A 15,944-nucleotide genomic window follows, 5' to 3' on the forward strand; every position below is an offset into this window, starting at 1 on the left:
ATCATGTGCACAACCACACCATGTGGTAGAAGTCTACCGCTTGCGCTGTGGTAAGTGGTCTATTGAGCATGGGAATATTTTTTTTTCAGAGGGCATATCTGTCTGGTTTAAATAAAGTTGGGTGGATTTAAATTTCTGATTTCTCGACACTTTTTTATGTATTCTAAAATCTGTGTACATTTCGCATCCAAAATGTCCTTGCTGATATTGGTTTCTCTCTTATCTTTCCCTGTGGAGATGTTTGCATATTATCGGGGTACGATCGTTTTCTGTAGCAATGCTGCTTCATGTCTATTTCGTCATTGTGTCAGAAGCATTTGCAGGTTGTCTGATTTGAGTGGTGTGTTCATCCCTTCGCCCCAAGTCAATCTTACTGTTCCCATCAACGGATTATGTGCTCTGGAGTGGCCTAGCCCTATACTCCATGTTTCTCTGAGTGTCCCAAATATGTGGAGCACACCTTTATTGTATAGGTTCCTTGCTGTTATGAGGCCTTTTTCAGTCCAAGGGCACTTGCTATACGCCCATGCCATTTGAAAGAACCTCAGAAGGCCCCACAATAGAAGCTATGGAGTGTATGCGTCTGTTTTGCTCTGTTACCGTAGGACCCTCCACCAACAGTACTTGGCTGTATGTAATAACCTATGATGGGCCACATTTACGAACGTGTCTCCCAGAATCAACTCCTGTATTATGATTCCAGAAACTCTATCCGCTATTTCCACCCCCAGTGTGTCCATATGATCATTCATCCATCACATCCACCCCTGCAGCTGGGCCATAACAAAGTATGTCTCATTATTGGGGACTCCCATCCCTTCATCATCAAAAGACCAGTGGTCTTTTATTGTGGGTACTCTTTTTTCTGTTAGGGCCCCATGTCAGGTCAGCTATTAGAACAGTTATCTCTCTAAAAAATCTATTTCACATTATTAACTAAGTAGCTATAAAATGGTATAATAGGCCATTTTTGGGATAGCAACCCTCACCAGTGGTGGAAGTAGTAACTCGCACCAGAAGGGTATTACCTGCGTAATTACATTTATGGATTTTCCAATGTTGCCTCCCATTAGTTTACAATCCTTGTGGTATGTTTGTATTCCCGAGTATTTTAGTGACCTGGTATCTAACTGAACTTTGTAAGTACATTTATGATATCTGTCAGGCTACCTCTGGGGGTCACACAGATATAGAAGAGCATCATTCGCACATAGCGATATACGTTGGCTAGGATGGTAATGGAATGACCGAATATTGCTCTTTCAGTATCAGTATATATGCTAGTGGGTATTTGGCTATAGCAAATGGTAACAATGACAAAGGTAAGCCCTGTTTGGTGCTTCGGCCTATAGACCATTGCTCAAAGAACTTGTGCAAAGGCCGTACTCTTGCTAGCGGTTGAAAGTATAGGAGTCAAATCCATTTTAAGATTCCCTTTGGTACCTTTATCGCTACAAGGACCTTGAAGCGGTATGGCCTAGCATTGCATCAAATCCCTCTATTTCCAGGGAAGGATAGCCGGAAGAGGTTTGGCCCTTGCGCCCCATCGAGGGCATGGAACAGTCTCTTCATTGTGAGGTGTATGTTTTTCCTAGGTATGAAGCTTTGGTCATGTCTTTCTTATTATTTATTTGAGAAGTTTTATATAGCGCTGGCTAGATCTGGAGGAATCCGAACGCTTTACATGAGAAAGAACATTGTTTGAGAACATAGTTACACAGTTACATCAGTTGCTGGAGCATAGTTACATGACTTACACAAGCATAGCATAGGTATAAGAATAAACACAGCAGGCAGGGGGAGAGAAAGACAGGGGAGAGAGGAAAGGAATAGGCGAGACTGACAAAGAATGAAGGAGGGAAGAGGTGGGGAAGGAGGTTGGAGACACTGCGTGGAGACGAGGAAATAACAGTGTCTGACGTCCGGTTGGGAAGGAGACTGCTCCCAGCCTTAAGGGGATCTTTCCTAGACCTCCGCTATGTGTGACTCCCTTGTCGCTGTGGACTCTCGCAGAGGGGCTTCTAAAACTCCAGGGCACGGATCCATCCCCAACAATGGGAGTAGGAGTGCTTTGGGCAAGAGCACACTTGTGGTGGCCATTTTTAGGGACAGTTGGGCTGGTAGAGAAAGACCCTCACTGTAGAAGGGGAAATGCGAGTTGGGTCATTGGTTCAGTAGCCTGGGAGACTGCTGCCCCTAAACAGCCAATGATGATGGTAGTACGTGAAGATCAGTAAATTAATATGTGTTGGGCGCCATTTTGATCTACACTGTAGAAGCCAAGGATTATATTATAGCCACAAAGGACGTAAACATCACTCACCAAAACTACACTGTGGGTAAGTGACGCAAGGGCGTCGATCTTGGCTCCGAGGCTCTGTCGGTGATGTTTCAGTCAGGTAGATGACTGAAAAGGGCAACGGGCTGGAAGGGTAAACACCATTCACCGTGGTGTCACTTTGGTGTCCAGAGCGATCATCATCTCGAGGGTTGAGTTCCGGATGAGCATTGCCATTTTGTGGAGAAGAAAACAGACTAATAAAAAGTGGTGCCACAGTGACGATCTTTCCCATCTCCTCACCTAGGCCTCGCCCACTTTGCTGCCATTCGAGCCTATATCTAGTGACAGGGCACACTTAATAGACTTGCCAATAGTCTCAGTATTTGCGTCCCATTGCTTACTTAGGCCATTCCCCCCTGCCCAGGAGACCCCAGACGCGCACTTAGGGCAGTCACTCCGGCCAGTGCCCTTCTTGCCATGCTGGGATCTAATTCGCTGCTGGGCCAACACTCTCACAGGGTGTCCAAGATGACGCAGGACCCTTTGTATCCAGGGAGTCATCCTATTCACTATCACATTCCTGAGTATTTTATATTCTGTGTTTAATAGTGACAGTGGTCGGTCTGAGCTCATATCCGAAGGATCTCTAACCTCTTTTGACAATACTACTATTGTTACCTCTCTCACAGAATGAGGTAGAACACTTATCAAATAAGCCTCAACATATATTGTCAGTAGTTTTGGGAAGATGTGTGATTTATTTGTGGAATAGAATTCAGATCCATTGCTGTTTTAATTTCCTACAGTGTCAATAGTTTTATCAGTGCTTTCCTTTGTTCAGGTGAAAGGTGCAGCAGGTAGATGAGTTGCAGATATTTCGGATCTGTCTAATCGACTGTGGGAGGGATGGTCTATATGTTTGGTAATATTTCCTCAAGGTAGTATTTATCTCGGATTGTGTGTTAGTTGCCAGGCTGTTAATCTACCTAACTTACCTTTGTGACTGTGTTGTCTGGCTGAGAGTTCTCTATAGTCATCTATCCTAAGGCATTCCACTCTTGTTATACGTCTCCATGGTCTCTACTAAATGGGCATGTTGGTCAGTTTGGGTTTCTAGTTCAAACTGTCTGATTTTTTGTTTCTCTGCAGCAATATCGATGCTCAGAGTCTGCTTAATACTGTATGTGGCTTTGATACTGAAAGCCCTAATCCCTACCCTACCCTACTCTAAATATGCTCCAATTCTATGGCAGTATTTTGTGCCGTACCTTCATTGTCTTGAATACATTGATGTATGCCTTCTGTTAACACATGGAAAGGGGCGTCTTCTAATTCTGCCATCTGGAGGAGCCAAGTAGGTATAACTGGTGCTATTCTCCCCCATGTTTTTAACACAAGAATTGGGTTTTGATCTAACTTTTTGGGACCTAAGTATTTTGTGTTTATCAGTTCATGGTGCAGACCTATCTTGTCAAGGAACATATCTAGCCTGGTGTGGATTCCGTGTACTGGAGATTACAAGGAATATTTTCTGTTGTTTGGTTGCATTTCCCTCCAACCATCCAGTTGTTGCCAATGTTGCATCCATGTATTGAATGTAATTGCCATAGCCCTACTTGGTGTTTCCTGTAGGGGAGGACTCAATCTATTTTCCTCATATTATGCACACAAATTAAGCAATCTAGAGGGATTAAACAATCTAGTGTTGCAGGACCCACACATTCCTCTGATGAGGAAAGATACATGTGGCGTTTCTATTGGAAACATATCTTGCTAAGATTGACAGATAAATTGCACAAAAAAAGTCGGGGACAACAGTGAGGATACCACTTACTCCACTTTCTCAAGTAGAACTATGATATGGATTTCTGCAAGGGATCAATATGAAATACAGATAAGAGACTTTGGGCCATATGTATCAATATCCTGATTTGCAATTCTCAAATAGTGATTTTTTAGAAATCGCTATTTGAAAATCTCAAATCAGGATGTTGATACATATGGGAAGTTATTCTCAATTTGCGATTCACAGTTTGAGAATCGCAAATTGAGAATAATTTCAAGGGTGCAGGGGTGTCAAAAGGACACCCTGATGCACCCCTGAAATAAGCATCGGTGCACATGTGGCGCACATACATGCCCTAAGGGCATGTATGTGCTTCACATTGCACTTTGAAAAATGCAAAAAAGTGAATTTTTCAAAGAAATCACGAATTACCACCAACTTGAAGTTGGTGGTAATTTGCGATTCCTTAAGGCCAAATTGCACTTTTTTGGTGCTTATAACATTGCATTTAAGGTATCGCAAAATTTGCGATTCCTTAAATGCAATCGCAAAATAAGGAATCGCAAATTTTTTTATTCCTTATTTTGCCTTAATACATACCATTTGGCAAAATTGCATTCGTTTTTTGCTTGATACATATGGCCCATAGATCTTGAAGGTAGGTACACCATACAGGAAAGCGCACTAGAAGCAGAGCCTCTGACCAGGGGCGTAGCTTGGTCAGTAAGACAGGGGCACGCTGGCACGGCTTGTTAAATACATTATATGATAAGCAGGGCATGAAGGGAGCAGTAGAAAGAAAGGAGAGTGTGAATTGTTAAGGGTACTTAAAGCTCAATAATTTGTAAAATATCCATTTGTAAGACATTCAAAACCGACAGTGTGTGTGTGTGTTTGTCAGAGTGTGTATGTAAAAATACCACATGAATCTGACAAACATCTCACCATCCCCGACTGAAAGTACCTGTATGCAGCTATTTATTAGAGAAAACATTTATTGTGGACGGGTGCGGGGGGTTGGGGCTAACACTCCAAACACCCCCCTTGTGGAGAAGTGTGGCTCAGGGGTTAGAGGCGGCAGACCCGGAAGCTGAGATCGGCCCTGGACCAGGGTTCAATTCCCCGCCTCGGCGGGTCTTGGGCTCAAAAATTCCACAGACTCGATAATTCTTGCTCCGGTGCCTTCTCAACTCACGGGTTCACACTCTGCGACTCTGGGCAATAGCTTGCTTAATCTCCACTACGGCCCCTCGCGGCGGGATGCCTGGCTTTCACCTTGTGGATACCCTGCCGGGGATATCTCACAGGGGAATACCAGGACGGGTTCCCTAAGCAAGCGCCGGGAAACCCTTTGTGGGTAGCTGTGCGCTATATAAGCTCAAATACATACACATACATATTCCTTGAAGCTACGCTCCTGCCTCTGACGTTAGCATGTATGTATTCCCCAGGCAGTAATCGGGCAACATTTCTTGCTTTGTTTATATTCAAATTAATGACAAATCAGCAAATAATGTGTGTCTAATACTTGGCCAACAGCCTTCTAATCATACTTGAACTTAACTACAACCTACACTTTAGATAATGTCTCCCTTTCTAAGGACTGAGAGAAGGGTGAAGGTGAAGGTAACACCAACACACTCCTGGAATTCGTGTCAATATAACTGATAAATAGGCAACACGAATGTGTTAAATTACAAACATTTTTTTTTTACAAATAATACATTATTTTAGAGTAAAGGTTAATGGCAAGGGTGTCTTTGAGCAGGCAAATGGCAGTAACTGGAGGTGTATTGATTGTGTCTTCATTCTGCTCGCTTGGTTCTTCCTGGAAACAAAGGGAGGAGACTTGACACAGAAGACAGAATTAATAAGACGTGGCCTTAGCCGGAACTTTGTTGCTGAAAATATGTTTTGTGTTTCAGTTTAACCCAAGGGCAATTTGGACACAGATAATAAGTAGTTTTGAAAAGAGTTACTATGAAACAAAAACAAAAACGTTGTGTAAAGCACCCTGTGTGAACAGCAACAGAATTACGATGGGTGGCATTTTCTGTGCTTTGGAGCGGTGACATCCAGGAAACAAACAAACACAATTTAGCAAGCACTGCACAAGTTATTTTCTGTACGTCTTAAAAAGATGGAGAATTAGAGGGTAGCGTAATTTGTTCGAATTAAAGAGTGAGAACCCCAATCAGTTTGAATCAATCATTATGAAAACAATGTATTTAAAACATTTGGATTCAAAGGACAATAAATAAAAAAAAACATTGGCAAACCCCATAGGCGTTCCTGGTCAATGGTGTTACAAGAGCTTGGCTTTGCCAGTGCTTTTTGCTAATGCTGTAAATATGCATAAGTGAATGCGCCAATACACATGTGCATGTATGCTTTGTAGCACTATGACGGCCCAATGGCGATGACACATATGTGCACACATGTCATGTTAGGACAGCCAATTTGTCTATGTTTTAATTTACTGTTCCAAGAAATAATAATAATACCAAATAAAATAAAAAAGAACACAAAGAGGAGAAGGGAGCAACAGTGGAGCAGGTGGGGATGGTTGAGGAGAGTAATTGCTGTCAAGCAGCAGGAGCATCAGTGGAGCAAGAGGAGCCAGGTTTACTCATTTAAAAAAGAGTCAAAAACTATTTAGATGGGTAAAGGTGTGTGAGGATTCACTACTTTCCTTGTTGCCCCTCCCGGGCTGTGCCACAGTGGTGCCCCTGCTGAGGCTCCTCATCACAGAGCCTTTCCCTCAGGGTGAGTACTTGGGTGTGTCCTCACCCAGTGCCATTTTGTTTCTCCATCATGTGTCGGGGCTATCGAATGCACTGGGGTTTATGGTGTGAGTTTCTCTGTGTGTCGGCTTCAGAACAATGCCACTCGCAGGAGAGCTCTGACTATGAAGCCCCCTAAAGTGGTTGGTCAGGGACTTAATATCTGGGTCTGAATCCATACTAATATAATAGAGAGAGAGCCCAAACCTTTGAGGCGGGTAATCTCAGGAACCACAGCACTAATCACAACACCCAATACAGCGATGGAAAGGGCAGTTGCAGCAGAAGGACGTATGCTATGCAGAAGCCCACCATATACATTTAAAAGGTAAAAGAACCGTGCCAGCAAAGTAGTCCCTTGTGGGCATGTCTGCGTGGTGCTGTGGGCCTGTGCTAGGGGCGTGACAAACACTGGGGGCGTGTGGTACGTTCCGCCCTTCATGCCATGTCTCATATCGTGCGCTAATCCCACCCTGCTCCCTTTAAATACCCCTGCACCCCATAATCTTAACCCACCCTTACTCCTTAAAATACCCCAACACCCTTAAACACTAACCCATCTTAACCCTATAAATATACCCTGTACCCCTAAACCCAAACCTATCCCTAAACCCTAAAAATACCCCTGTACCCCAAAACCCAAACCTAGCCCTGAACCCTATAAATACCCCTTTACCTCAAAACCCAAACCTACCCCTGAATCCTAAAAATACCCCTGTACCCCAAAACCCAAACCTAGCCCTGAACCCTAAAATACCCCTGTACCCCAAAACCCAAACCTAGCCCTGAACCCTTAAAATATCCCTGTACCCCAAAACCCAAACCTACCCCTGAACCCTAAAAATACCCCTGTACCCCAAAACCCAAACCTAGCTCTGAACCCTAAAAATAACAGTGTACCCCAACACCCAAACCTACCCCTGAACCCTAAAATACCACTGTACCCCAAAACCCAACTTAGCCCTGAGCCCTAAAAATACGCCTGTACCCCAAAACCCAAACATAGCCCTGAACAGTAGAAATACCCCTGTACCTCAAAACCCAAACCCACCCCTGTACCCCAAAACCCAAACCTAGCCCTGAACCCTAAAATACCCCTGTACCCCAAAACCCAAACCTAGCCCTGAACCCTTAAAATAACCCTGTACCCCAAAACCCAAACCTACCCCTGAACCCTAAAAATACCCCTACACCCCAAAACCCAAACCTAGCCCTGAACCCTAAAAATACCCCTGTACCCCAAAACCCATACCTATCCCTAAACCCTAAAACTACCCGTGTACCCCATAACCCAAAACTATATCTGAACCCTTAAAATACCCAAAACACCCCAAAACATATACCTCAGTACCCCAAAACATATACCACTATACCCATACTTTCCTTATCCAAACATTAAAAAAAACATGCTTTTATGCATTTACAACGAATTTCGTTGTAAATGTATGCGTGGTAAAAGCATATAAAATGTAATGCCATGCGTTATAATGGCATTGCGAAGTCATGGTACTTTCGTAATGAAAGTATGCGGAGTGATGGTATGCGGAAAGAAAGTTGCGGAATAATGGGTGTTTACCCTCCCCCGGTAAGTACATTGGTGGCACGGCGGCCCACGTCTCCAGCAACATACTCATATTTTTTCACCACCCATTTGAAAAATGCACAGGTCTCTCTCATTGATGGCCAGCACCGACGTACACTTTTAGACACACCTCCCGCCACAAGTTCTAGAATTGCGAACTTTAGAGCTGGGGAGCTACGTTCGAATCTCGGCATCAGCTCAACATCCTGTGATTTCAGGCAAATCGCTTTGTCTACCCGTGCCTACCACAAATGAATGTGTTCTTCTGTAATGTAAATTGTGCTCATGCCATGTTGTCGAGTTCGCGCCATATAATATTGCAAGCAAAAATAAAGTAGGGAAACTCGAGTTCACACACTACTGAACGCGCACTCTTAAGTGCATCAGCAGTGAACTGTGAATCAGAGCGTTTCACAGGCCTGTCACAGATAAGAAATGCTATCTAAACGAAATCCTACAAAACAATATACTAGTGGCCGGCAGCAATTCATACACGGACAACGTCGGGACGGGCTGCTAGTGTAGTATAAATGTCTATTACCATATATTATTTAATTACAAATATATTGTTTTGTTACATTGCCATGGGGGCAGCTCTTTCCAATACTTGGCTGCATCCTTATGGAACTCCTTGCCTTCTTCTCTGAGACACAGACAATCTGCTTACATTCAGACATGCCTTTAAGACCCTGCTATTTAGACAGGCATACCCGTAGACTGGCTTTCTCTCTCTGGTCATTCTGTGTTGTGTTATGGTTTCCAAAAGTTTTAGTAGCGCCAAGAAGCCCATGGGCGTACGTGCGCTGTATAAATAAAAATTTAACATAACATAATTCAAAATGGCCAAAACTTCTTTGATGATAGAAGAGGGGTGGGAGCCACAGTTGTTTCTGAATCATTGTTCACTCACTGGACACTACAGAGCCTTTGCGCCTTTTTTTCAGTTCCTGGTGCTACTTTTCTGCTATTCGCCCTGCTGTTTGGCCTGGGCAGCAAGAAGGATTTTTCTGGATTCATGTGGTCCTTCTTCTTGCCAGAGCATTGCTAGACTACCTATACAATCTGGAATCCGGTACTGACTCTGGAGATAAGCTACCATTTCTACGAAAAAAGAAAACACTCCAAGCGTCGCCCAGAAGACTGAAACTTGACAGGGATTTGAAAGCAATGGACGAGTTGGAGGGGGCAACAAGGAGTACGGTGTAGGGATTTGAATGGAGAAGTAGCACACAAGGGAGAAATCAAGAAGAGACAGATACTCCCTTTGACTGCAGAAAGAAAAAAGAGTTACCTTAAGTAAACAGTTGAAAGATAACAGTCATCTAATCACGATGGTAAAGAAGCTATGCTCCAGGGAAGTGACAAACACAGCAAGGGGAAGAATAGTCATTGAGTAAGAAGCAAGCAAAAGAGATTGTCCAGAAAGCCACCAAATGTATGTATGTATGTTCTTATATAGCGCTCGACTTACCCTAGGGCATCTCGGCGGTTGTATTGGGAACCCGTCCTGGCTTTTCCGTGTGAGATAACCCGTACTGGGCATCCCCAAGGTGAAAGCCAGGCATCCCGCCGCGGGGGGCCGTTGTGGAGATTAAGCAAGCTTATTGCCCAGAGCTGCATAGTGTGAACTCGTGCTTTAGAGTGGGCACCGAAGCGAGAATTATCGAGTCTGTGGACAATTGGGCTCAAGACCATGCCGCGTTGGGAATTGAACCCTGGTCCCGGGTCTGACCTCTGCTTCAGGGTATGCCTCCTCTAACCAGTGAGCCACACTTCTCCACCCAAATGGTAAGCAATGGGCTGACCTAACCGTCTCTAATATTAGCCTCAATAGATCTTCAAACACAGACAGTTACAAGCTGCTTTAGGTGAAATCTAAAAAACATGACTTCTCTCTTTCCCCACGTTTGCACAGTGTTCTATTGCATTGCTGCTAAATAAACTGATGCTGTATAAATCTCAAAACATACAAACAGACTAACGTCTTTTGATTCTAAATACAAATTCATATTGCGACAAAGGATAGTAGATGCTGTGAGCTACAGAGATGCTAAAAGAGGGGTAAGAGTAAGTAAGGGGGGGGGGCTGTGATGCACAAGACGTTTTCTCCATTTAATCAGGATCAGGAATCTGAGAAAAATGCAAGGTCAAACTAATTGTTTAAAACAAATTGCATATTTGTATAAAGCACAATTTAAAACGAATTTAATTCAAACAAATTCTAGTTAAACTATTATCATAGCATCAATCAGAATTATTGTAGACTCTATAGTTCTCATTCTAAATATTTCAAACTGAGGACCTTTTCATTTTTGGTCTGGCTCATGCTTAAGACCTCACGATATGTATTTCAACAAATAACAAAACATAAAAGTGAAATGTAATTAAACAATACCAAATAATCAAACCAATTATCTGTACTGCATACTACATTCTTAATCATCTCTGTCATAGTTGTAAGGATATTGTGATATGTATTCCCATCTGTAAAATGTTTTACACTTGTAATTGCATTTCTGCCATTAAGAGTGCAGCCATGAGAATAGTTTTCCATGTGTAAGTTATGGTTTCAATGGCTGCTAAATAATTATGTATTGTGGATATGGACAGTTATGGATTGTGCTCCTCACCATTCTGAATGTAAATGTTTTTGGTCTTAATTTGTATTCATAACTGCACACTAACTGAGTTTTTTTAGGTGAAAATAACCAACGCATGTTGTACACTATCTAATTGATTGAAGGAGTTTTTTTTCCCATCAGCCAATGTTGCCTGGGAACCGCGGTTTCAGAGCATTCTGATTGTATGGCTACAACATTGCCACAAAATATTGAGGCAGTCACTACAGGACTCAAGGACTTGAGAGCTAAATAAAACAAAAAACACAAAAGGGTTAACAGAGGGGGCATAGTGAGTACATCTTGAACCCCATACCCATGTGTGGGAAGACAGTAATTTCAATTTAAAACAGATCTATTTTTGTTGCTAGTGGACCGAGTGAAGCCCCTGTGAACAATGCAGTACCCAACACTAACTTTTAAAAAAAGAGGTTGGCCGCCCCATAGCAAGTTGGGTGCTGTTTCTCAGGGGACGGGTGTTCATGGAATAGTGCATTGATGAATGAATGAAGTGTCTTATAGAGCGCAACAGCTGCCCTATGAGGGTGTCCCAGTGCTGATATAAGGCATGAAAAGAACTTCTCATTAATTATTATTACTCATTGGGTGGCAATGTTATCAGCTGCTTTCTAAAGTGAGTCTTGTTAACAGCAGAGCGTAACAAAGATGGCATCCTGTTCCAAGCCTTAGCTGAGAGACAGGCAAATGAATGCCCACTTACGTGGGAAGCCAAAACCTGGGCATCTTTAACAGACCATCTCAAATCTCTAGATGGGCATAATGAGATAGCCTTTCCATGAGTTACTCGGGCCCAGTCTTATAAAACGCCCTATGGTCAGTAATAAGGATTCTTTTCTGTACCAACAGCCAATGTGATGCCAGTGAATCTTCATAATTAGTCTGGTCTCTGCATTGTGAACAAACTGGAGGAACTTGAATAGCTAACTGGGAAGACTCAGATATAGCTCCTTAGCACAGTTCAGCCTGGGGTAATAATGGCATGAATTATAGTTCTACGGGTTGCTATCGGAAAGATAAGCAAAATATGTTTCAGTGAATGTAGAAGATAAAATCATATACCTGTGACAGACAAAATCCGAGGACAAAATATCAGATCAGAGTCAAATTTGACTCCCAAATATTTTGCTACTGTGGTTGCTGTAGGTGGAACTCCCAGTTCAGCCAGTCACCAGTTGTTAGTCCAGAAATCATTTGCTTTTCCAAAGAGCAAAATTTCAGTTTTTTCTAAATTTAATATCAGGCAGCTCTGTGGCATATTTTAATTGCTTCTTGAGTAGTGACAAGGTTTTTTCCAATGGAAAAAAATATCTGTGTAATATTTGCATACGAGATGAGCCTGATGGCTAAAGATTGAATGATAGAGGCTAAAGGAACTATATACTCATTAAATGGGTGAACTAAAGAAGGATCCCTGCAGCACCCCATGTTTAAGTGATATTCTTTCCCCAGGAGAAAGCAGAGAGAGATACTGATTGACCTCTATTACTTATAAAAAATGTAATCACAAAAAGGTAGTTCTGCAAATTTCTACATCTGCTAATGGCTGAAGCAGCATCACATTGTACCAGCAGCGGCCTGCACAGATAAGCGCGGAAGGGGGCAGGGCGGGGCGGGGGCGGAATGGGGAAGTCGACAGATGATTGAATAGGTATAGTAAAATAAATAATACCTATTCCTTCGACGGTCCCCCCTCCCACTGTGCCCGCCCCACAGCGCTTACCTGTGCCGGCCACCACTGCGTTGGACACTGTATCAAAGGCAGCTGATAAATTGAGTCATAGCAGGGTGGCGCTCAGTTCTTCATCTAAACTGATTTTATTAGATTCAGGCTCTTCCAGCAGAGTAGTTTCTGTGCTGTGTCTGGGCCTAAAGCCAGACTGGGAAGAATGGAGAAGGCCATGATGTTTTAAATAATGTGATAGTTGTCTACTATTCAGCTTCTCCAACATATTTGATATAGTTGAAAGAAGAGATATGGGTATACAATTTGAAATAATTGTGGGGTCATCCGGAGGTGTTTTCAATAATAGAACCACCTGAGCATGCTTCCATACATTAGGGATGGTGGCAGTATCTAGTGGTTGATTAGATAACGCATTCAAAACTTTCAACTTTCAACTGAGCACAATAGAAATCAATGATTTGCCCCCTCCCCACCCCCGCGAAACTTCCACCAATTCAGTCTTACAAGTCATACGAGCGTATAAGGCGTAATGGGGCCTCCACTGTTGGGTGAGCAGGAATGATGTCCTCCCGACCATTGTGCGTCTCAAGAGCTGGTGTTAGTAGGAGCGAGCCCTGAACAAGGGAAATAGGTAAGATGGTGCCAGATGAGCCACTGAGGAGGGGGGGGGGGGGGAATGGGAGAGTGGGAAAGCTGACGGGTAACCAGCTCAATTTCCTTGTCAAGGACCCCTGTTGCGAGCTGTAAAAAGGCATCCATGGTAGCATTTGTACTTGCACTTGCCTTGGAGACAACCACCAGCATTTACGTTTCCCCATAGCTAGAGGCTACTTGTCAAAGGTCTTTCACCCCACTTCCGTCTAAATGGTCATAGTGATTAGCGGGCCTTCCTGAAACTCCCCTGCATACCGCTAACCAGTAATAATACAAAAACAAGTCCCAAGTCCATTTTATGGCTCCTAAGACAATTCTGTGCCCAATTGTGTGGTTAGATGGGCCGCTGTGCACATCCGGTCTAATGAAAAAAACTAGAAGAAAGAAAAATCTACTCCTACCAGGTCCAGCAGTCATCTCAAACAGGTCCCAGTAGTGATTGGGAAGGTCCCCTCCCCGACACAGGCACTCCTTTACCAATGACGCATGAGAAACAATATAGGAAGCACCTCAAGACGTGGATTTTTAATCTCTCTGATGACTGGACTAAATCATCCATTTAATCCTCCACCTCCCTCCCAGCGTTCTGGTCCCAGGTTTTACAGCGCCAAGATGCTCCCTCCGGAGCGAACGTCCGCGCTCTATAAATACCCATCCATTCCAAATTCCAAATATAGGGAGGGGGTGAAACCGTTTAAACTGTTGTTAAAACTATCCCAGGTAGCATCCGAAATGGGCTGGTGTGGTGACCTGTCCCAAAATCATCTTTTCCCTTTCTTGAATTTGTCAGAGAAGAAACCTGAGCATGAGCAAGTGCAGAGAGATACAACTCTCCAATGCTCCATTGCTCAGCTATGCAGCAACTATTCATCTATTTGGCAGTTAATCTTCATTTCCATATGGAAGAAGAGTTTGCAAATCCGAGTGTAGGAACCTTTACTATTTGGAAGTAATCCCTCCTCCAAAACTACCAGTTAATAGAGAAATAAAAGAGCTACTGTTAAAGGGAATCTAAGAACCAAAGAAGTCTTTATTACCTACATTTTCCCAAGAGGTATCCCCTGGCCAGGGGTGTACTTGGATCTTCCATCCTACGTTAGCCGATGAAATTAGAAAATATTTGAAGATTTTTCAGTCAGTGAGCTGGTAACTAAGCAATTGAAATCACTCCTCAAGAAAGTATTTTCCGATTAAAACTGATAAATAGGCAGGCTATTTACACTGTGTACGGGTCAGTCATTTAAAAAAAAATACTTTCATACTTTATGGACAGAATTACAAGCATCACTGTTTATAGCTGTTAGCACACATGGAGATGTAGGAACAGAGGCGTAATGATGGAGGAGCGTCGACCCACTTGTCAAAGTCAGTCAGAGAAAAATGAAACGATAATGAAACAATATAATTTTATTTTTCTTTGACTGATTCTGACATGCGTGTGGGGGGGGCAGGGTGGGGCTGGGCCATGACAGGCAGGTGGTGGCAGTTAGAAGTGCGGATGTATTTTTGGCTAGCGTCCTAGGCTGGCCAAACATACATGCGCACTTCTATTTCTCCAACCCAGCTGTGTTCACAGCCAGGTTGGAGAAATGCCGCAGGCTCACAGGCAGTGTCTGGGCAGCAGAGCAGGCCACTGAGACCGATCCTGGTGCTGCTTTCCTAGGAGAGCAGCGCCAGGATTTATGAACAGCCTCTGCCTTCCCAGAGACTGCTGGGAGAGCTCAGAGGCCGCAGCGGCCTTCAGCATCAGAGGCTGCGTGGAAAAGGCAATTTTTTTAAAATTATGACTTTTTCTTCCCCATAAGCCCCCACCCATCCTGCCTATCCGTCCCCCGCATCCCTCCCACCTTCGTGTTGTGCTGCCGCCACTGTGTAGGCAAAGTTAATTTCATTTGTGTTTTTTGAAGAAATAAAGGTGGCCTCTTTTCCAGCTAGTACAATGTTGCTGCAACAATGCAGACTTACTTAGGAAATTGAAAGCTGAGGGTACACACAAATCAGCTTTGATAAAATTACTGCTTGGTGGCGCTTTGCTTTTTGGGGCTAAGTTTGAAGAACAAATAAAGAGACTTTCAAGAATCAAAAGCATATTCAGATGTTTAAGAGTAAATCTAAGCCAATGGAACACTCCAGACATTATTCAAAAAGACAATGTCAAAGCTGATATTTTGGACAAGCTTCAAGAGGTCATTGACAGTCTTTTGTGAGCACTGCCATTTAGTGGATGGTAAGTGAGAAGAGAGTCAGCGGATTCTGTTTTTAACCCCTTCGCCGCGGGGCTAATTCCCCTGCCGTGCGGGAGGGAGGGGGGCCCGCGCGGAGCAGCGGTGCTCTTGACGAGCTCAGCTCATCACGCTGCATGGTGGCGCTGTGCTCATGACGAGCTGAGCTCATCATGACCATGCCCGTTTCTGTGGAACGCTCAGCACAGCAGGGGAATTAGCCCTGCGTGTGAGCACCGCAGTGGTCATGACGAGCTCAGCTTGTCATAAGCACAGCGCCACCGTGCCTCATGACGAGCTGCACTCGTCATGA

The sequence above is a fragment of the Lissotriton vulgaris genome, chromosome 1_1, assembly GCF_964263255.1.
Source record: "Lissotriton vulgaris chromosome 1_1, aLisVul1.2, whole genome shotgun sequence".
NCBI lineage: Eukaryota > Metazoa > Chordata > Amphibia > Caudata > Salamandridae > Lissotriton > Lissotriton vulgaris.